The sequence below is a fragment of the Staurois parvus genome, unplaced genomic scaffold, assembly GCF_062004578.1.
Source record: "Staurois parvus isolate SC_StPar_1 unplaced genomic scaffold, SC_StPar_1.0 ptg000226l, whole genome shotgun sequence".
NCBI lineage: Eukaryota > Metazoa > Chordata > Amphibia > Anura > Ranidae > Staurois > Staurois parvus.
The window spans coordinates 2,340,908-2,363,792 of record NW_028318022.1 but is presented as its reverse complement, the minus strand read 5'-3'; positions in this window follow the sequence as shown (position 1 = coordinate 2,363,792).

Here is a 22,885-nt window from a genome sequence, read left to right as displayed (position 1 = left end):
TCAGACCATGCACAACACCCAGTTATCCCACCAGACCAGGGGCGGACTGACAACTCATGGGGCCCCCAGGCAATAGGGGATCATGGGGCCCCTGTGTCCTTGCACAAACTCAAAAAAGCCTATGAAAAGGGTACCAGGAGCATCTCATGGGGCCCCCTACTGACCCCGGGCCCTCGGGCAGTGCCTGAGTTTCCAAATGGTCAGTCCACCCCTGCACCAGACCACACCCAACTGGGAGGAGGTGCAATCAATCCTCAACTTTGTGAACCCTTCAGGAAGGGCAAGGCTTCCTGAGAGCTATGAGCCACCAACATTCCTGTCCTGCCAGTTTCAGAGCTCCTTCATAACGTAGCCTCACTCCATTCATCTAGGCGCAGAGTGTCTACTTTTCACCTAAAAAAAACTGTGCTAATATACTCTTACGAGCATTATTTCTATGTTGGTAACATTGAAGACTGACCAGAAAAGAAAAAGAATGACCAAAACAGTCCCATGACAGCAGACCTAACAGCATGAGGACCCAAAGAGAAAGGCGCCACTCTATAGTGACAATATGCTGACAATAGTGTATTACAATAAATAATTGCATGTTAAATAAAAAATTAGGGCTTTTTTAGAATAAAAATTCCAAAACATCTGAATGGAGCCCATGGCAGTAACAGGGGGAATGGCGACCCTCAGGGTACTGTGGTCACCCCCTGAAGGAGGGCACCCCACCCACATTCCACCTATCAGGCCATGCACAACACCCCAGTTATCCCACCAGACCGCACCCAACCGGAAGGAGGTGCAATCAATCCTGAACTTCGTGAACCCTTCAGGAAGGCCGAGGTTTCCTGAGAGCTATGCGCCACCAACATTCCTGACCTGCCACAGTTTCAGAGCTCCCCCAAGATGTAGCCTCACTCCATTCATCTAGGCGCAGAGTGTCTACTTTTCACCTAAAAAAAACAGTTTTTTTAGGCAAAAAGTAGACACTCCTCGCTTAGATGAAGCCTGAAGGGTTCACAAAGTTCAGGATTGATTGCACCTCCTCCCAGTTGGGTTCGGTCTGGTGGGATAACGGGGGTGTTGTGCATGACCTGATAGGTGGAATGTGGGTGGGGTGTCCTCTTTCAGGGGGTGACCACAGTACCCTGAGGGTCGCCATTCCCCGTTACTGCCATGGGCTCCATTCAGATGTTTTGGAATTTTTATTCTAAAAAAGCCCTAATTTTTTATTTAACATGCAATTATTTATTGTAATACACTATTGTCAGCATTTTTCTTTGTCAGTAAACCTGAGGACTGGTAGGATGAGGAGGACGACAAAGGCAGTTCTCTGTAAAACAAACTTCACTGCAATTAAAACGCTTTAGACCTTTCAGACTGAAGGCATCTATGGGGAAGAGAGCTCTGCATTGATTAAAGAAGGGGAAATGTGTCGGGACATTACAGATGATCATTGCTGAACACTGCATCACCTGGGAGGAGATGCAATCAATCCTGAACTTCGTGAACCCTTCAGGAAGGCCGAGGCTTCAGCTCTCCAGGTAGGGTGGCGCCTTTCTGTTTGGGTCCTCATGCTGTTAGGTCTGCTGTCATAGGACTATTTTGGTCATTCTTCTCTTCTGATCAGTCCTCCATGTTACCAACATAGAAATAATGCTCGTAATAGTGTATTAGCAGAGGTTTTTTTAGGCAAAAAGTAGACACTCTGCGCCTAGATTAATGGAGTGAGGCTACGTCTTGGGGGAGCTCTGAAACTGTGGCAGGTCAGGAATGTTGGTGGTGCATAGCTCTTAGGCAGCTCTCTGGTCTCTATGCAGAGCTGCACCAGATTTTGTACTCTCCAGTTTTAGTAAATCAATCCTATGTTTTTGAGTAGTTTTTAGTTTTTTCATAGTTGTTATGCAATGTTGACTTCAAAATCTATCTAATAGCATAGCTAATGAGTTGTTAATACCCTAAAATATTCCTAAAATGTATTATTAATGATTATGGAAATAAATATCACTGCTTAAAAATAAGAGACAGAAAATGCAGAACAGCTCACTGTCCTTGTCAGTTTCTCTAGCATTATACTATATTTGGGTGCACCTTAAAACTTTTAATCTAGGATAATTTTGGTACTGAATTCAAATTTGTCTTTAACACATAGCATACTGATCTTTTTTTTTTTCTATTATTTCTTACCTTGAAAGGTAATAAATATAAAAACATTTAAAAATAATTCTTAGAAGAAAGTGGCATGGCTGATTGCAAGCACTTCTGAACAAATTCAGGGTGAATTTGTCCCAATAGAAAGATTGACAAACTGTGTCGCCCCTCATTGACATGCAATGCAATAATCTAGTTCAGGGGTGGCGAACAAGTTAGACACAAAGAGCCCAAATTTTAAACTGTGAAAGTCAGAGAGCCACACCACGCAGTGACCTGCCAAAACAGACAAACACTCACACAAAAACACATAATTAAAACCATATTATTCACCATAACACTTTCTTCCCCTTACAAAACACAGGGATGACCAGAGACTGCGGACAGCACAGGGATGACCAGAGACTGCGGACAGCACAGGGATGACCAGAGACTGCGGACAGCACAGGGATGACCAGAGACTGCGGACAGCACAGGGATGACCAGAGACTGCGGACAGCACAGGGATGACCAGAGACTGCGGACAGCACAGGGATGATCAGCGACTGCGGACAGCACAGGGATGACCACAGACTGCGGACAGTACAGATGACTGCTGACCTTTGGGGAGGTGGGGAGCGGGTACCTGAATTTGACAGGTACCCGCTCTTACTTCCGCAGAGTTTTTGTTTGATCTTACCTGTTCCTCGATCCAGCCGCGCGCTGTCTTCCCGGCTTCTGTAATGGCGCTCGGCATGACAGCCGGGTGCCCAGTGCGCATGAGCGAGAAGCACTTGCGCTTTGTGATTGGTCCGGCGGCTTTTGGGATCTGTCATGTGTCCCAGGTACCACCTTACCATTCACAAAAAGCACCGCTTCTTGCGCATGCGCACTTGGCACCCAGCTGTCATGCCCAGTGCCCACACTACAGAAGTCGGAAGACAGAGCGCTGCTGGATAGAGGAACAGGTAAGATCAAAGAAGTAAGAGCAAAGAGCCGCATTCATTTTGGCCGGGAGCCGCATGCGGCTCGAGAGCCGCGTGTTCGCCACCCCTGATCTAGTTGATAGCTGATAATGAGTTCTGCCAGTACAGTATAGTCAGAGTTAATTATGGCAAGCACAGCTCCCCAGTCCCCCTCATAAACAAAGCAAAGTAGGATTTGCCATTGTTGGAGTTCACATAAAAGAGCATCTAAAATGATAAACAGCATTTTTGTAAAGTTATGCTATGTGAATGGGAACTTATAAAGAGTAATAAAGTAGGGGTTATCCCAATTTGGCTACAAATATAGAAATGCACTTTAAGGCTAGGTTCACATCTCCGCGTTTCTGTGGACCACATTTTGTACGGACAGGAGAGCCCATTCATTTGAATGGACTCCCCTGCCCCGGGACATGCAGGGAAGAAGTTCCTGCACTTCTTTGGAAAATGCAGCCCGTACAGGAACCTCTGTTCCCAGAACGGTTGCGATTTCCAGTGCGGGCGGCGTGCTATTAGAATTAATGTTACCCGCCCACGAGTATGCATTCCTTTCTGTGGGTGGTGCAGCTGCATGGATTTTTGTGCTGATCCACAGTGGCACCACCCGCACAGATGTGAACCAGGGGTAAGCCACTCACCCAAAACAAGCATAAAGGTAATTATTTCCCTTTATTTCTGACTTTTCTCAGCTGCATACTTTTTCAAAGTCAGCGACTCATATAGTACTGAAGCCTGAGATTCAGCATAACAGCCAGGTGGTTAGCAATGACAGCTCTTGCTATTCACTAGAGATAAGTTTAGATGTTTAGCATGTCAGCATCAAAAAAAGCAAAAATCAGAAAGGTAAAACTAAATTGTCATACAGTTGTGGCCAAAATTATTCAACCCCCACTGAAATTGAGTGTTTTGGCCAGTTTGACATTGCTTTTGATCATTCAGTCATCTTGCTTACATTTACATTAAAGAGGCACTTGTAGGTCAGACAAATATAACATAACAGTTATAATGAAATAACCACAAATGTCTTTTCTGTGCTCACAGCATTATCAGTTTTATTCAACCCCCAAGTGACATTCAATCTTAGTACTTAGTACAGCATCCTTTTACAGTTATAACAGCTTTTAAACGTGAAGCATAGCTTGACACAAGTGTCTTGCAGCGATCTACGGGTATCTTCGCCCATTCTTCATGGGCAAAGGCCTCCAGTTCAGTCACATTCTTAGGCTTGCGCACTGCAACTGCTTTCTTTAAGTCCCACCAGAGGTTCTCAATCGGATTTAAGTCTGGTGACTGCGATGGCCACTCCAAAATGTTCCAGCCTTTCCTCTGCAACCATGCTCTAGTGGACTTGGAGGTATGCTTGGGATCATTGTCCTGTTGAAAGGTCCAACGTCTCCCAAGCCTCAGGTGTGTGACGGACTGCATCACGTTTCCATCCAATATCTCCTGGTACTGAAGAGAATTCATGGTACCTTGCACACGCTGAAGCTTCCCTGTACCTGCAGAAGCAAAACAGCCCCAAAGCATGATTGACCCTCCACCATGCTTCACAGTAGGCAAGGTGTTCTTTTCATCATAGGCCTTGTTCTTCCTCCTCCAAACATAGCGTTGATCCATGGGCCCAAACAGTTCTAATTTTGTTTCATCAGTCCACAGAACACTATCCCACAACTTTTGTGGTTTGTCCACATGGCTTTTGGCATACTGCAGTCGACTCTTCTTATTCTTTGGAGACAGCAAGGGGGTACGCCTGGGAGTTCTGGCACGGAGGCCTTCATTACGCAGTGTGCGTCTTATTGTCTGGGCTGAAACTTCTGTACCCACATCTGACAAATCTTTTCTCAGTTCCTCAGCAGTCACACGGGGACTTCTCTCCACTCTACGCTTCAGGTAGCGCACAGCAGTCGAAGTCAGCATCTTCTTTCTGCCACGACCAGGTAGCGTTTCAACAGTGCCCTTTGCCTTGAATTTGCGAATGATGCTTCCTAAGGTGTCTCTTGGTATGTTTAACATCTTTGCAATCTTCTTATAGCCATTGCCCTTCCTGTGAAGAGAAATCACCTCTTCTCTTGTCTTCCTGGACCATTCTCTTGCCTTCACCATGTTTGTAACCACACCAGTAAATGTCTAGAAGGAGCTGAGTATCACAGTCATTTTAAAGCTGCCTAATTGGTGCTTATTATGCTTGATTGCTGCTCGGTGACATCCACAGGTGTTTTCAATACCTGATGGAAAGCACCTGTATGAACCTCTGTTCTTCAGAGTGGTAGTCTTTAAGGGGTTGAATAATTGTGGCAATGAAGAAACCACATAAGAACCATTTACTACTGTATTACATAAACAATTGATGTCATTTTAGTTGCATTTGGGTAGTTACAACGTCCTTGTAGGATTTGATTCTGAATACAATTCCAAATGTACACTATAGTCCCTAAACCCCTTTACAGCATTGGGGGTTGAATAATTTTGGCCACAACTGTATAGGCATGCTGGAAGATGTGAAAGACTCATGAGAAAAGCAGCAATGTTTAATGTCAATCAACTCGAAAAGAAACGTTATTGTGTCCAGCAATGTGGCCAATGAGACGATAGGCAAAACCTTATTTGTATCAATTAAAAAAAACTGTTTGCAGCTCACAGTAATTAGGACTTCTGATAATTGTAAAATCAATATTTCAGATACATGTATTGTCCATTTTTCAAACAGGCAAATATGGAAGCATTTATGAACGCATATTTAAAGAAGCACAAAACCAATCTATATTGAGCAAAACTGTTTCCAACATTGTTAAGACACTTTAAATTACCTCATACATATTCTGTGAGACCAAATTGTATATAATTGATATATAACAACATTGTCAAATGATACATAGTGACATAGTTAGTCTGGCTGAAAAAAGACAAAAGTCCATCCAGTTCAACCATAAAAAAAAAAATTATAATATACCCACAGTAGATCCAGAGGAAGTCATAAAAAATGTGTTGTAGAACAAAGATGCTACCAAAATAAAGTGCCAATCTATAAGTGCACCAGTCCCCAGATTGTGTACATGTACCTGCTTAGTGAGCCTGATGTGCAGAGGAAGGCTTCTTGCACAGCTCTGGCTTGGGGGCCACTGATAGTAGAACAGTAACCATGAGAGCATGGTGAGGTGATGGTGGTTATTCCAATGGCCTGCATGGTAGTAGCCAACACTTTGCTGGAAGATTGCTGGAAACAAAGCAGCTGGTAGCAGGCCGATGTCACAGTAGGGCAGGCTGGAAGCAGACAGGCTGGCAGCAGGCAGATGTCACAGCAGGGCAGGCTGGTAGCAGACTGGCTGACAGCAGGCAGATGTCACAACAGCACAGGCTAAAAAGCAGACAGGCTGGCAGCAAACAGATGTCACAGCAGGGAAGGCTGGAAGCAGACTGGCTGGCAGCAGGCAGATGTCACAGCAGGGCAGGCTGGAAGCAGACAGGCTGGCAGCAGGCAGATGTCACAGCAGGGCAGGCTGGAAGCACACTGGCTGGCAGCAGACAGATGTCACAGCAGGGCAGGCTGGAAGCAGACAGGCTGCCAGAAGGCAGATGTCACAGCAGGGCAGGCTGGAAGCAGACAGGCTGGCAGCAGACAGATGTCACAGCAGGGAAGGCTGGAAGCAGACAGGCTGGAAGCAGACAGGTGTCACAGCAGGGCAGGCTGGAAGCAGACTGGCTGGCAGCAGGCAGATGTCACAGCAGGGCAGGCTGGAAGCAGACAGGCTGGCAGCAAGCAGGTGTCACAGCAGGGCAGGCTGGAAGCAGACAGGCTGGCAGCAGACAGATGTCACAGCAGGGCAGGCTGGAAGCAGACTGGCTGGCAGCAGGCAGATGTCACAGCAGGGCAACCTGGAAGCAGACAGGTTGGCAGCAGACAGATGTCACAGCAGGGCAGGCTGGAAGCAGACTGGCTGGCAGCAGGCAGATGTCACAGCAGGGCAGGCTGGAAGCAGACTGGCTGGCAGCAGGCAGATGTCACAGCAGGGCAGGATGGTAGCAGACAGGTTGGCAGCAGACAGATGTCACAGCAGGGCAGGCTGGAAGCAGATAGGCTGGAAGCAGGCAGATGTCACAGCAGGGCAGGCTGGAAGCAGAAAGGCTGGCAGCAGACAGATGTCACAGCAGGGCAGGATGGTAGCAGACAGGTTGGCAGCAGGCAAACTAACCAGATGAGAACATGTTGGACAAAGGAGCTGTAGCAGGCTGGATGAACAGGATGCAGGGTCAGACAAGCCGGGTCAGTAACAGACAGGCAGATCAAGCAAAAAAGGCAGGCAAGAGAGAAGTCGTATCACAAGTCAGTATCAGCAATGGTGGAGGCAGATCAGACAGAGGCAGAAGGCAGAGGCAGAATCCAGAGAACAAGCCTTTGAGCAGAGTCAGGAGTAAGCCGCGTCAAGATCAGAGGTCAGATACAGGAATCAGGATAAACCCACACAAACACTGTACACCAAACAGCAATTAGCCAGTGCAGAAGCCCTGTTTAAATAGGCTGTTTGGCCCCAGCATTAGTGAAAGACGTGCACCCGAATGCGCGAGTGCCCATGCACGTGCTTCGGCATATACCTATATTTGTGCACATCTGCCTAGCCAGTTGCTGGCCTATGTATGCGCATATATATGCACCGGGAAACTTCATTTGTGCCTTTCCTGACAACTTGGTGTTGCTCAAAAAAATATTCTTCCTCCACACAGTAAAGGTGTTTAGGCATCTTAAAATGGAACTAATTTAACTGTTTGTTCGGAAGGTATATTCAAATCCAATCGCTGAAATCCAATCAAAGTTTTAACATGCTAATGCAATTGAAGGAGTGATTTCCAATCTTTTTAAATCTACAGCTTTCATTAAAATAATACTTAATGATCCTGCAATGATCATGTTCTGGCACATATAGTTATAGGAGTAGCTATACATTGCACAGGCATGCTATACAACTTGGAAGCCCACCTCATTTTTTTTAACTATTTTTATTTAAAAATATAAAATACAGTACAAATAACAAGATCAAGTTGTCAGACTATGTTAGACAAAAAGATGAAGCATCAGTAATATTTAGAAAAAAAAATAAACAAACCAAGATGACAAATGACTTCAAGACTGTTAGACAATAGTAAAAGGCTTAAGATACACACTATAGATGTTTTCATATTTAATACCTTAAAGCAGACTTTCACTCTAAAACTCCTTGCATCCCCCCTCTCTTTCAAGTTTAACTACTTGCCCTCCTAAGGATTTACCCCCCTTCCTGACCAGGCCTTTTTTTTCTATTCGGCACTGCACTATTTCAACTGGTAATTGCACGGTCCTGCAATGCTGTACACAAATGAAATTTGTCCTTTTTTCACACAAATATAGCTTTGAGTGGTATTTGATCACCTGTGCGCTATTTACTTTTCGTGCTATAAACAAAAAAAAAGACCGAAAATGTTGAAAAAAAGCAATATTTTTTACTTTCGGCTATAAAAAAATATATAGTAAACTCAAAGTTTTAGGTCAAAATGCGTTCCGCTACATGTTTTTGGTAAAAAAAAAAAAAACAATAAGTGTATATTGATTGCTTTGTGTGAAAGTTACAGCGTCTACAAACTATGGTATAGATACTGAAATTTAGGCCATTTTTTGCTATACAGTGCTGCGCTATTTATTATCACATGGTTTTGAAAAAGAAAAAAAGAAATAAAAATTATGTTTTTGTTTTCTTTCTTCATTTTCCAAAAACTTGTGGCAAAATGGGTCATTTGGGGGGGTTTGGTGCTATCCTGGCATTTCAGGCATTGGCCTCCGAAACGGTGATAGGTAGTCAGGAAGTGTAATGAGGAAATAAAGCCCTTTAACCTCCTCGGCGGTATGATTCTTTCCGATTTTTTCTGCTGAAAGCAGTACCATTTTTTTGCATGGAAATATGTAGTTTTTTATTGCAGGCCTGTAATTTTTAGGAATAACTCACTGAAATCTGTACGAACAAGAGTCTAGTAAACATTCCGGATATGATAAAATTTGAAACACGAAATCATAAATTATAATTTAATAAATAATCATAAAAAATAATAATATAATAATAATAAATTTAATTCAATAATACAATCAAACCAAAAACACTGAAATTTGAAATACAGAGGCAAATTCACACATCGCTGAGCAAAGTCGCAAAATCGTTTTCAGTGTCTGATGACGAATTTCCTCACGAATCATTATCACTCAATTCTGCAAGTGGTTCTGATTTACTATCGCTGTTCTAAAACCGCTTTTGACGTAAAGGGACGCTTTTTGGACGCCATGGACTTTTCTAAGTTTCCAGGCAGAAAGAACATTCAAAATGCAGGCAGGGCACAGGCAAAGCAGTAGGGACAAAATATATGTGAAATGCATTGAAACAGCAATGACAGCAAAAATGACATTTTTTAAAAATTTCAAATTTCCCGCCCGTACTTCCCGACGTCACAGGGACCGGAACACAGGAGCCGGATGCTGGTATCAGCCAGAGGAGATGGCCGGGGACGCTGCAGGGGACACATCGCGGGAGCGAAGGACAAGGTAAGTGCTGCAGGGACCCCCAGAGCAGCGCCGCATGGTAAGCCCGAGTGTAGCTCGGGGTTACCGCTCTTGGTATAGAAATTTTACCCCGAGCTACACTCAGGATTACCGCTAAGGAGGTTAAAAGCCTTAAGGCGCTTATTTTTTGTCATTTTCCAAAAACTTCTGGTAAAAAAAATTAATTCTTCTATTGACTCAACATGCCTCTTATCAAATAGTTTGGGGTGTCTACTTTCCAAAAAAGGGTCGTTTTTGGGGGGTGGTGCATTTTATGCCCAGCATTAGAATTGTATGCCACACATCACTCTTCTTTCTAACCACTTGAAGACCAAGCCTTTTCTTTTTTTTTTTAATTTAAATATTTATTAATTTTTTCATGTTATTGCAAAAATTCCATAAGAAGAAACACAATACATATAAATAATCCATACATTTCTACTTTGTCGTTCCTATTTACCTCTTTTCTTTCCCTTCCCTCCCAACCCACCTTTTCCCCCCTCCCCCCCTCCCTCCCCTCTGCAAGATCTCCAATCTCTCAAGGCCCAATAACTTTAAATAACTTTCCTAGTTTAGAGTTTTCTATATTTCTTTTTTAGTCCTGATTTTTCCCATTTTTCCCATCGCGAGTAGTATAATTTCAACCTGTCTTCCTGAGTATAATAAGATTTTTCCATTCTACTAATCTGGTTTACCCTATTGGTCCAATCCTCCTCTGTCGGCACCTCTGTCTTCCACCAAAACTTGAGGATCAACCCTTTTTCAGCACTTAAGTAGTACCATACTCCTGATTCTTTGTATTTATTTACTGTTGTCTCAACATTATGTAGGAGACACATGTTTGGGTCTAATCCTATGTTATTTCCAGTTATTATTTCTATTAAATTGACTATTTTCTTCCAGAAATCCTGAATTTTTGGACATTGCCACCAAATATGGAACACCGTGCCCTCCTCCCCACATCCTCTCCAACACATTTTTGACTTCTCCCCCCTCATCCTGTGCTCAGTGCTCGGTGTAATATGTCATCGTGTCAAACATTTATAGCTAATCTCAACGTCTCTCATACTAACACTCTCGTGAACTAATCTAAATATCTTGTTCTGTTGATCTTCATCTATCTCCACCTCCATGTCTCTTTCCCAATTTGTTATAAAAATTAACTTTGTGTCTGTGTCTAATTCTGTGAGTATTTTATACATTTTTGTAACACCGTGTTTCCCATCTCGCCGTGTTTCTAATAGCCTTTCAAACATATTCCACTCCTTTTTTAATCTCAAGGGTTTTGGGAGAGTTCCAATAAAACATTTTAATTGTTGATATTTCCACTCATCTATTTTAGTAAACATATCTCCTCCCCTCTCTTTTAGTTCTTTAAATGTTTTCAGTTCCCCCTCTATCAATACGTCTCTCAATTGGATATCTTCCTTTTTAAACCATCTCCCTGATATCTCATCTTTTCCTGGAGGGAAAAATTCTGTGTTTGCAAGAGGCATTAATATAGAGTTGAATTCCCATTTCATATGTTTGTGTAAATTATCCCATATCTTTAACACATTTAAAGTGTAAGTGCTTGTGCTTTCTTTAATTGTTCTATACTGTGCTGGAACCCATATCATCTTACTCAAATTAATTCCACTCAGTTCATTTTCTATTTTTACCCAACTTTTCCCCTTATAGTTAAAAGTCCAATCATAAATTCTTGCTAAAATTACAGCTTTGTAATATCCCTTGACATCAGGTAGTCCCATCCCCCCTTTCTCTTTAGTCCTACTTAGTGTTTCATATGATATTCTTGGTTTTTTTATTCCTCCATATATATCTTGTTAGCATTCTTCTCTTTATCTTAAAAAACGCCTCTGGGAGTTTGATTGGGATCATTTGAAATCTATAGAGTATTTTAGGTATAATTACCATTTTAATTAGGTTTATACGTCCTAACCATGATGGGTTTCCTCCTTCTAATCTTTTTAGTTCGTCCTTAGTCTCATTTATCAGAGAAATATAGTTTAATCTATACAGTTGTTTATGTGAGGTAGCAAGTTTTATTCCTAGGTATTTTATATCTTTTTCTCTCCAAATAAAGGGGAATTCTTTTTGTAGTTTTTCTTTTTCGCTCTTTGGTATATTAATGTTCAGAATCTCTGTTTTTGTTGGGTTAATTTTTAGATTTGATAGTTCACCATATTCCTTCAAGATCTTCATTATGCTTGGTAGTGTTATTCGGGGGTTGCCTACATAAAACAGTAGGTTGTCCGCAAAGGCCGCTACTTTATGTTCTATGTTTTCTATCTGTATTCCCTTTATCGCTCCACTATTCCTTATTATTGATAGCAGGGGTTCCAATGTCAAAACATACAGCAAGGGGGACAATGGACATCCTTGTCTTGTTCCATTGGACATCCCGATGGATTCCGACCTCTCCCCATTTACCGTGATGATTGCGGTGGGCTCTCTATATAATTTACCTATCCACTCACGCATTCTCTCTCCAATCCCCAACACTTCCAAGTTGTCCATCATAAAGCCCCAGTCCACTCTATCAAACGCCTTTTCGGCATCAATTGACAAGAGCACCACCGGGGTTTTCCCTTTTCTACTTTTCTGAATAAGCATCAAAGTTCTCAACCCATTGTCTCTACCCTCTCTTCCCCGGACAAATCCCACCTGGTCTCCATGGATCCATTCGGGCATTAGATCTTTCAGCCTGTTTGCTAGGACCTTTGCGTACAACTTGGTATCAGTGTTCAATAATGAAATTGGTCTGTAGCTAGAGCACTGAGAAGGATCTTTTCCCTCCTTGTGTATGAGAACAACATGGGCCTGAAGGGATTCCCTCCTCCCCTCCATCCCACCTCCCAAGTCATTCATATATTTCTTTAACTTTGGTAACAGTACTTCACAGAATTTTTTATAGTACTTAATTGTATAACCATCCGGGCCTGGGCTTTTCCCTCCCCCTGTACTTCTTAATGCTACTTCTATTTCTTCCTAAGAAATTTCTGATTCCAAGGAGTTCAATAGTGTTTCACTGAGCTTTGGCAATCCCGCATTTTTTAAATATATCATCCTTTTTTCATTAATATCTTCTCTATTTTCTTTTGGTGAACCTTGGTGGCTGATGTTGTACAACTTTCTATAGTACTCCGTGAATACTTTAATGATTTCTTTAGTTGAGTGGACCAACTCCCCCTTAGGGCTTTTTATCTTTTCTATATAATTCCTGTTTTTCTTTTTATTCAGGGCTCTCATTAAGTATTTTCCTGGTCGATCACCCCATCTATATATTTCACCCAATACCTTGTTATATACTCTTCTCCTCTCCTCTTCCATCAATCTCTCTAATTCATCTCTTTTATCCATTAGCTTCTCCAGTTCCTCAGGGAATCTCAGGTATGCTGTGACCCCATTTTTCCAGCCAATTAGAGATGCCGAAGTACCCCATCTATATTGCACATTCTGTTTTCTCATTTGCTCTAATAGGGGTCTCAGGGATCTCCTTCTCCATAGAGTCTCTGATGTTAAATCCGCAAAAATTTGAATAGTCAAGTCTCCATACTTAATTAACGATCTTCCTTTGATCTTTTTCCAAATCTCATTTTTGACCCCAAACTTCTGGAACTGGACAACTATATCTCTCGATCTTTCCCTCTCAGTATCTTGTTTAAATTTTCCTATTCTGAACACTCTATCCAGTTCAATCACTTCTGTTTCAGGTCTGTCTCTTATGGAGTTTAAGATTTTATTAACTAGTTCATATTATATTTCCCCTTTTGCAGATTCTGGAATTCCTCGCACCCTAAGGTTACACCTTCTTTCTTTATTTTCTTGAATTTCCATCCTATAAAACAATTTTTTCTGGGTTTTCTCCAAATGGGTTATTTTTTTCCTTAGATTATCTATGGTTTGGGCCTGGGTTTTGACTTTCTCCTCTGTTTCTTCCTTTCTCGATAGCAGATGGCCTAAGTCATTTCGAATAGCTGTCATTTCATGTTTTATCGTTTTCTCCAAACTTTGAAACATTTCTATCATCTCCTTCTTATTCGGTACTTGTAGTTCACCATCAAGTTCTTTTTTTCCCAAGCCATCCGCTATTTGTTGGCTACAACTGCTGTTCATACCCAGTGATAGTCTCGGACTGTTTCCTCAGCTAGTGTCCATTTCCCCTTTAGCGCTTGTGCCTTGGGCCCTTTCTGGCGTAATGTTTCCATATGATGTAAATTTCTTTATCGTGCCTGATTGGGACCCTTTGAGCCCTGCTCCCTTAGGACCTTTATTCTTCATATCCTCTTTAAGTCTTTTGCCTTCTATATTCTCTAGATGGAAATTGTACCTCTCCCTTATGATTTATGATCCAGACGGGTTTACTACTTTTGCATATGCTCTCCTAGGGGTGTGTGGGACTCTTCTCTTCTGAACCCAGGGAATCCTCCCCTCTCCTCCTTAACCCCTTGGACCCCAATGTCACTCAGGAGTCAACTATACAATAGACAATAGACCCCCAGCAGCTCTCACTCACCCTTCTCTTCCCAGAACGGTAGCTCCAAGTTTGGGTGGAGGGTCTTCACAACAACTCTGTCCTGGGGGGGTTCCTCTGGGCTTCCAACGCTGTAGCTCCTTTTCTCTGTTTGGATTTCGTCCAAGGGATGCAGGGTGGGTCTCCTGGCACTCCCGGGTCTCCCTGTCCCAGGATTGAGCAGTCAGCTGGCCTGGGGCTCCAGGCAGCAGTGAACCGGGGGCTACAGACAGTAGGTAGCCGGGGTTTATGGGCAGCAGTTGGCCGGGGGTTGTGGGCGACAGAGAGCCGGTAGCCTAAGCCGGCGTCTCCCTGTCAGTCAGGCGGCCGGCCGGCTTCCTCTTCTCCCAGAGGTCCTCCGCGGCTACCACACGCCCCCGCCACGTCACCTTGTCCTCCAGCGGTCCGGATCTCTCTCTCGTGAAGCACCGGAGGAGCCGGCGCTTCACTGCACCCTTCGTCCGGCTTCCATCACCGGCTCTCCGGACTCTGTTCAGCGTCCCTCCAGACTCCGGTGAGTCAGGTTCTAAGGGTCACTAGGGAGGTCGGGGAGCGGAACCTAGCCGATAGCTAGTGCAGCTCACTCCCCACTCAAGACCAAGCCTTTTGCTGACACTTTTTGCTCACATGAAAAAAAATCTGTATTTTTTGCTAGGAAATTACTTTGAACCCCCAAACATTATATATTTTTTTAAAACAGACATCCTAGTGAATAAAATGGTGGGTGCTGCAATTTTTTATGTCACATTGTACTCGCAAAGCAATTTTTCAAACGCTAATTAAAAAAAAACACACTTTTTTTTACCTTTAATGCACAAAAACATGATATATTGACCAATTATTTGGTAAAATATAAAAGATGATGGTATGCTGAGTAAATAGATACCAAATATGAAATGAATTACTGCACTTGATCTGCGGTCATGGCGATACCTCACATGCATGGTGCAACTGTTGTTTACATACTGGCACATGGTCAACACTCATGCATGCAGGTGGGGGTGAGGGTGCTTCTTTTTTTTTTTTTTAGTTAGTTATTTTGATTTTTTTTTATTATTTTTACACTGTCCCTTTAATTTTTTTTTTTCACTTTTAATACTATCACGGGGAATGCAGATATCCCCTGTAACTTCAATGGGCATTGTCATATAATCTCTTTTGAGAAATCTGGAGTCTATCAGACTCTAGATATCTCCTCTGCCTCTACATTAGCTAATCTCACCAAGATCGGTGTGATCAGATGCTTTCCCAATTTACAAATGGCGCTGTTTATATCCTGCGAAACTGAAGTGATGAAATGCTCGTAGCTTCCGATTTCTTACACTATAGAGATGATTGGCATCATTCTGGTCTCCGATCAGCTCTATGGTCAGCTGGCAGAAACACAGGCTTCATTCTCAGGTTCCCCCGATAGCACAGGACTGCCCAAGAAGGCTGTGGAAGGCAGCAGTAGAAGGGGGCATCTTTTCACGCTGCTTGTAAAAGCAATCCTGCAGCTAATTAGCCACTAGAATTGCTTTTACATGAAATCTGATCACCAGCTGAAAAAAACAATACCAGGATGATGCCTGCAGCAGCAGGCATCATCCTGGTATAACCACTCAAAGTCCAGTGATGTACCAGTACATTTCGGGTTCTTGTTGGGAATATATGCTGTGTTCTTTTTTTTTTATGCAGCCTATGGGCTGAATAAAAAAAAGAGAAGAAATATCTGCCAGAAAAAGTGTGTGGTATACCCGTTAAAATATACTGCCCTGCATCCACCCACTTTTAATGGTGGACACACGTGAAATGTCCTTTTTTTGTCGTTCAGCCCATGGGATTCCTCTATTCATGTCGATCGATGTGGATGAAGAAATCTCTGCCAAATTTTTTTTTAAAACATATACCGAAGCATAGGGGCCATCCACCCACTGGCCACCCTAGGCCCCCATGCATCGGCATATATGCAAATTTTTTAACTGCGGGTGAAAAATCTCATCCAATAGCACTGCACTGTCAGGGAGCGTGGAGCCAGACACACAAGAAGGTACAATTAAAGGTAGGTTTATTTACACAGAAACAAGGCAAGAGTCTATGCTAGTCCGACAGCAACAGTGGATGACCTGGTAGGACAGAAGTTCTCCTGCCGAGGTCGTCTTCCAGGATAATCAAGTCGAGAACCAGCGGGAATTGTAGCCAAAGCCGGGGTCAGAAGCCAGGAAGAATGGTTGCCAGAGCCGGGGTCAGAAGCCAGGAAGAATGGTCGCCAGAGCCAAGATCAGAAGCCAGGAAGAATGGTCACCAGAGCCAGGGTCAGAAGCCAGGAAGAATGGTCGCCAGAGCCGGGGTCAGAAGCCAGGAAGAATGGTCAACAGAGCTGGGGTCAGAAGCCAGGAGGAGTCTTAGCCAAAGCCGAGTCGGTATCCAGGAGAGCAAAGAGTTAACTAAACAGGAGCTTGCTGCTGTGCAACAGACAGGACACGAATGCAATGGACAGCTGCAAACAGCATACCTAAATGTGATAAGCCGCCACCTCCTGGGAGGAGCCGCAGAGGGCTGAAAGCATAAAGGATCCCACAATGCTTTGCAGACCTAAGATGGATGCAGCACAAGCCCTGAGGAAAGGTAGGACCTTGATATGCACACACCTACTTATGTATATTTTGAGAGCAAGATCCTGTTGCTGTCAGAATAAACAAGTTGGTGCTGCAGCTGAATGGAATTCCTGCAAAGAAAACAGCATTGGTTAACAATAAAACAGTAACTCAATAAAACAACTCATTTTATTGAAATATGTGCCAAAAAATATTATAAAATATATATACCAAAGCATAGGGGCCATCCACCCACTGGCCACCCAAGGCCCCCATGCTTCAGCATATATGCTATTTTTTTAACTGCAAATGAAAAATCTCATCCAACAGTGCTGCAGACACCTACTTATGTATGTTCTGAAAGCAATACCCTGTTGCTGTCAGAATAAACAAGTCAGCACTGCAGCTGAATGGCATTCTTGCAAAGAAAACAGCAATGGTTATAAATAAACCAGTAGCAATAAAACAGTAAAATCGTAACAGCAGAACAGCAACAACGACAACAACAAAAAAAAGATAACTATTTTTGTTTTTTAAATTTTTTATTTTTTTTTGTACTTGCACTTTTTAATTTCTGGGGTTTTTTTTACCTTTTTTTTTACTTGAACTTAACAAGACTGTACGGTCTCTCAAAATGCTATAGCCAGTTTCCTGACCACCTAAAATCTTTCGAGACCCTGTACAAATATGTGCCCTGAACTGTGCCATGCTATACCCTATACTAATACTCCACTAGTGTATGGTAGCGACGGAAGCAGTCCTTGAGGCAGAGACCAGGTTTGTTAGGACAGGAGGGACAGGAGGGACAAAAAAAGCAGGTGTCACGCTAATTCCATGTCTGCTACAGACACATCTTTTTTGGTATGTCCTTTGGGTTGGGGTACCAGGAATGGCATCTGTAAAATGCCTCTCATGCAGCCGGTTAACTGTATCTGTGTTGGGGGTTTGGGCCACAGCACCTTCTGTATACAAAAGGGCCGTGATGATCTCTTTCTGGAATTTTAGGAAGGATCCACTTCATCCAGTTGCTTTGTAAAGTGCAAAAGCATTATATAGAGCCAATTGAAATAAAAAAACAGACACTTTTTAGTACCAGCATCTGGCTTTTCAGGAAACTATGGCTTCATCATCTGGTCATTGAAGGCCACCCCTCCCATGTTAAAGTTCACTTCACTGCGAGCAATTCCTCATTTCTCAAGCAGGCTTTTTCCCCCTTTCTAAGATGGGTATTTACACGCCGTTGAGGTAAGCCCGGGTAATTAGGTTGCACGGTGCCACAAGTGCCAATTCCAAGAATGTACAAATGTCTAAATAGTGGCACGCTTGAATAAAAATTGTCCTCGTATAAGTGGTACCCCATATGGAAAAAGGATGACACCAAGTCCCAAACTATCTTGCCACTGCTCCCCATGTAGTCTGGGCATCCGGGGGGCTCCATCTTTTCCCTCATAAATCCGTAACTGATATGTATAGCCTGTTGCCCTCTCACAGGTCTTATACATCCCATATCTTGCACACTTGTTGGGGAGAAATTGTTTGAATGCAATGCGGCTAGAAAAATTAATGCGGGACTCATCAGCGCAGGTGTTTTGCCGGGGAGTATAGACATCTGCAAATTTTTGGTTAAGGTGATTTATGAGGAACCGAATTTTGTGCTGCCAGTCAAATTCAGGGTCACCCCTAGGACAACAGAGTGTATTATGGTGGAAATGCATAAAACGCATTATACTCTCATATCTATGCCTGGCCATGGCAGCAGAAAACATGGGCATATGATGAATCGGGTCTGTGGACCAATACAACCGCAATTCATTTTTTTTTAGTAATGCCCATGTTGAGAGTTAGGCCCAAAAAAACTCTAAACCGTACTAGGTTTCCATGCGAATGGTCTGGCAAGGTTTGAATTTTGGTTGGCGGCGATAAACTGTTGACAATATAAATTGCTTTGATCCACACTCAATGCGTACAGATATTCCATGAAAAACAACACCAAAAAATCAAGGGGAATACTTATAGTTGCCGTTTCCACCTGAATTCTGGGTTGGCCAGTGAATGGGGGAAGAATGGGTGCTGTAGAATTTGTGGGCTGCCAATCGGGATTTGCAAGCACATCTAGAAGGATACTAGGGGCTCTGTGGCCTTGTGTGCAAAATTCTTAGTAGCTGCAGGACACTACTTGCGCTCACCACTGCACCAGCTTGTACTGCACTTATGGGACTTGCCACGTCACCAAGTGATACTACAGTGCTCGTATGTATAAGACCAGGATGTACTAGGCCACTGGTGCTCGCCAGTTCACCAAAAGGTAGAGCGGCACTAGTACTGGCACTCTGCTGCGTATAAGAGTCATCATGTGATTGTAACATCTCAGCAACCTGGGAACGGGTTCGGGTACACCTAAGCTTAGCAGGGACCTCTTCTACATCATCTGAACCTGTCTACAGGTTCGTATTCTGAGGCATGTTCAGAATTCTGTAGGCCTCTTCACTAGAGTACCTTTCAATTGATATTTTGGCCACTAAGTTTATAGGTACCTAGTGTGAGTCATGGGGAAAAAGAACACCTGGCTGTCAAGGACTGCTTGAACCACTACAAAAAATTTACCATCAAGTGCTAACAGAGATCAGGCCTGATTCTTCAAATACTGTGGTTTTGTGTGAAATGTATCAAGTGACAGTAATCTATTGACACTGCACTTGCTGGGGGGGAAGGGGGGAAGTGCAGGGGCTAAACACAGGTGCTGGCAAGTGCCGTGGCTAATCCTGTTAATGCTGCGTTTTTGGAGACTATACTAATGTGAAAGCTGGTATAGTGCTGATCGGATCAAAGATATTGATCCATTCAGACACCATACTAGCAATGGAGGTTTATTGTGTATGTAAGCATGTTCCTGGCAATCAAGGGGTTAAATGTGATGACTGGTGTAATGAAGGGCAATCTGACGCTATCTTGGAGGGGCGTTAACACACGCTAATGCTATCTGAAGTCACCTGCGACACTAATACAGTGATCAGCAAAAAATCTGTACACTGAAACTAATGACACTGGTGACAGGGCAGTGAAGGGATTAACTGGGGGGGGGGTGATCAAGGGGTTAAATGTGTCCTAAAATGTTCTGTGTGCAAATGTGCTGTTTTACTCACTGTGTCTTCTTTCTCTGGGACGGAATGTCTCTCTCAGGGATCGATCATCCGATTTAGGCTGAACATCACTGGCCTAAATTGGATGATTGATCCCTTGAAGATCAAATCACGGCACCCGCGGGTTGGTGGGGGCACGTGCATGCCCCCCGGCCCGTGAAAACCGCGGGAGCACTAATCACGTATATATACGTGATTTTGCACACCCGTGCTGCCCTGTAGCAGTATTTCTGCTATAGAGTGGTCGGGAAGAGGTTAAACTGCTGATGTTTTTTGTTTTTGTTTATTTACATAATTTTTTTAATCCCCCTGCCATCATATTTGCCTAAGTAAGAAAGAAGTGCCCCTGCTCCCACAGCCCCCTGAGATATCACTGTCACATATCCCAAGAGGCTGCATACACAGAGAGTGGCCTGGGTTGGAGCTGTATGTATCATTGGGGGCTGCTGCCTGAACCTGGAAGAGGCAGCAAGGTTTCCAAAAACATCAGAGAAGAAGATGTAGAGGCCCTACATGGCAGTGGTGCAATGCTGGATTCACTGGGTGTATGAGAATGTGAATCAAGGACAATGCAGGTAAGAAAGGGATAGATAGGATAGGTGATAAAGGATCTACTTTACTGTAAACCGCTGTGATAGACAGTAATTAATTGGTTAGTTCCCTTTAGCAGTTTAGAAAATCTATAACCAATGAAAGCATTTGTTTATTCATTGCTAGGTGTTCGTTGGGTTTTATCTTGCAGTGTCTATTGTAACTATTGTAAATAGTTTTTAAACCAAAGCTGGCAATCTTTATGTTAAATGATGCTATTAGGCTTTACAAGAGCAGATGCAAAATAATGAATGACCTTGAGTATGTGATAATATATTAAACTGCAGATGTAGTACTGGCATGTGACAAGGAGATGTGAGCTGAGCTTTTAAGCAAAACTCGTGTTTACCCATCTATCTCTGTAACATTGTGTATGTAAATGAATGACAAACATGCAAATGTGAAAGTACATATAACAATAAAAAAAGTTCCAATAGGCTTTCTGGTCATGTGAATAGTGATTTGAATTAGAGATTCTAATGATCCAGGAACATGTAGAATTACATTTTGCTGCTTGAGACAAAGATGAATCACTTGAAACTGTTAGAGCATCTTATATACTGCAGACATTCATGTTGTTTATGCAGCAGGCTGCATCTCCCAAAAATGCAGAAAGTGGAGTGAAGGTGATTTATTCTGCGGTTTGTGATTCACATTATGAAAGTGGTCTCTTTTGATTCCATTATAAAAGGAAATCAGCACTGATAGAAAAAGGAGATTGCCTTTGCAGACCCCTCCTGAAAATGCTAGTTGACTGGCAGTCATGCTAATCCAGTGGCTTTAATTATTTCTGAATGAAGGAAGCATAATATAAACACAGCAATAAACTGTAGTATATGCTCAATTTCTCATCATAGTTCCTCTATCCAGACAGATGCAGACTATCATCTGAAAACACAATATACAGTATATTTTCATTAGAACTGGGAGGATATCCAGGCAAAAAGTACAGCAATTAGCAAATATCAGTAAACATGAATAGATAATAAAAACAACCTTCTTGCATGCTGACTGATAAACATTTATATCAAATTCATAATTCGGCACTCATACTATATTGATGGCAAGCTTGCAAAATATTTGGTTTTTATGATTAAGCATAATTAATATTAATATGTCTGAATGGCCTTGAACCAGTGATAGTGTTAATTTCTTCAGTTATAAGCTGAGACAGGAGTTAGCTAACTAACCAGCTGAGAGCTAAGTATTCTATAAAAAGGCATAGCTGGTTAAAAGACTCTAGTGTAGAATGTCATGGAGTAACCAAAATCGAATAAGTATGACATAATATATTCTAATAGTATCTGTGTTTATTTAGTTTGTTTTATAAGTTGGTAATATTGTTACATATGTAGATTTCTGGTTATACAACATTATTGAGATGTTGTAAAGATACATTCTTAATTTATATTATCATTTAAACATGAGCAAGTTGATGTAACATGGTCAATTTATGTTCACTACATATGGGCCTGTCAATCAAAAGACCATATATGTAGCGTTCCCTACTTTTAATGAAATTGCTCTGCTCAGAGGTATTGTTTGCCATACAAGGTTCTAAGATAACGAATTATGACGCATACAAGCATAATAAAAAGGCATCCTAAGACACGGACAGGAACACACACTGAAGCCGACAGACACACACACAAATATGGCATAAAGATGCTATGGTTAATCACAGAAGTGACAGACTGGAACAGGTGCATTCTCTAAGACAAGAAATAGTCACTAACGTCTACATCCAGCTTCTTCCTAAAGACTCTGAAGGACAAGCACCACATGGAAGTGCACATGAAGGACAATCAGCCATGAATATAATGGTGACACATCTTTATAACTTCAATCTTGACATTTCTGTTTTATCTACAGGGAACTGTTCATGATACGCTTTACTTTGTTTGATAAAATAAAATCACACTTTATTTTTTATTTTGCCGGCTCTTTATTAGCAAAATCCCCTATAGACATTAAAGAAGTATTATATGTGTCTCAGAAAATTCTACACTGACACTGGAGATCAGGTGGGGTGGGGGGGATTCTAGTACAAGCAGAAGATCTCTGCACAGTTCCTCTATCTAAAAAGAAGCAGACTTTCAGCTACAAGCATCATATACATTTTCATTAGAACAGGCAGAAGATTAGAGTTGCCACCTCATCCCTTTAAAACCGAACACATATTAATTACACAGGTTCTGTAGCTGAATAAGTTGGTAATTAAACTCACTTAGTGCCTTATCTGCATTAAAATAGCCTCAGAACCCTAGAGAAGGACCAAACAAAAATGCAGCAATTAACAAATATCAATACAAATGGATAGATAGTAGAAAGAACCTTCCGGTGGCATGTGGACACTTAGAATCAAGTGTTGGCAGGATTGACAACTTTTCAAGGTTAAGAACTCT